Below are 1,550 nucleotides of genomic sequence, written 5' to 3'. Positions count from 1 at the left end.
TTTGTAAATTAGATTAATATAACTAAGAAGTCTGTAAAGTTTTAAAGTCATGAACCGAGTGACCGGTGAAAAATAATGTTATTCCAATTCTTGAACCAATGCATACATATATCATCAACATGCATAACGGAAAACGATGTGGTTTGATAGAGAAAAAAGGCAAAAAATATAAGGAATAGAGAACACTGAATCAGTTGCTAAAACATATAAAGAATAACGAACAATCAGGTGCTAAAGAGAGGGGGAATAAAGGACCTAAAGAATAGAGGGAAATGTCATTAAAAATAAAGAATAGAGAAATGGGGAAACCCCTCCCCAAATCCAGACTCTGTCCAATCAAGATGAAAGTTCAGTACGTATCATACACAGTGTGCTAGCGTCCTAATACAATATATATACAGGGTAGAGTTTGAGACCAATACCGGAATTAACTGACCTTGTAATAGGTCACACTACCACACTGTTGTAACGAATTTATCTCTACGAATCTCAGCTACGAATCCTAATCCAATAAGTTTATTTCCTAATTAAAGAACCAAATTGAATGTTTAAAAAAAAAAATATGTATTCAATATATATGCATCCGTTTAGACAAAGCATTCATTACACATTATTTTATGATTGTAAACTTTCAAAGAGCCATGCAGTAGAGTGAAAGAAAGACAACTCTATATAATATTACAAAAAATCTGCAGTTCTGTGTGTTAATTTTCAATCTAATTAAAATTAAATCTCTCACTCGATCATTTTTTAATGCTTGGTCGCTGCGTGGGAGCGACCATGCATTAACAAATGAGCGAGTGAGAGATTTAATTTTAATTAGATTGGTTAATTTTGCAATTTTCATTGAATTCAATGAATAAATACTCTACGTTTAGTATTCACAAATTTAATACATAGACTATAAAGTAAAACTTTTCTTGGTGCAGCCAAGGATTTGTATATTAAGACTTCCGATACAAATCCTTGGTGCAGCATATACATTAATTGTAAAGGACATTTCAATACAAAATGGAGCTCAACTTCAATCACGTTCAAATGGCAATATATAGCATTTAAAATTGAGAATGGAAATGGGGAATGTGTCAAAGAGACAACAACCCGACCAAAATAAAAAAAAAACACAACAGCAGAAGGTCACCAACAGGTCTTCAATGTAGCGAGAAATTCCCGCACCCGGAGGCGTCCTTCAGCTGGCCCCTAAACAAATATATACTAGTTCAGTGATAATGAACGCCATACTAATTTCCAAATTGTACACAAGAAACTAAAATTTAAATATTACAAGACTTACAAAGGCCAGAGGCTCCTGACTTGGGACAGGCGCAAAAAATGCGGCGGGGTTAAACATGTTTGTGAGATCTCAACCCTCCCCCTATACCTCTAACCAGTGTACAAAAGTAAAAGCATAACAATACGCACATTAAAATTCAGTTCAAGAGAAGTCCGAGTCTGATGTCAGAAGATGTAACCAAAGAAAATAAACAAAATGACAATAATACATAAATAACAACAGACTACTAGCAGTTAACTGACATGCCAGCTCCAGA

Source organism: Mytilus edulis, chromosome 8, assembly GCF_963676685.1.
Source record: "Mytilus edulis chromosome 8, xbMytEdul2.2, whole genome shotgun sequence".
NCBI lineage: Eukaryota > Metazoa > Mollusca > Bivalvia > Mytilida > Mytilidae > Mytilus > Mytilus edulis.
The sequence above is the reverse complement of the archived record's forward strand: the minus strand, read 5'-3'. Positions refer to the sequence as shown.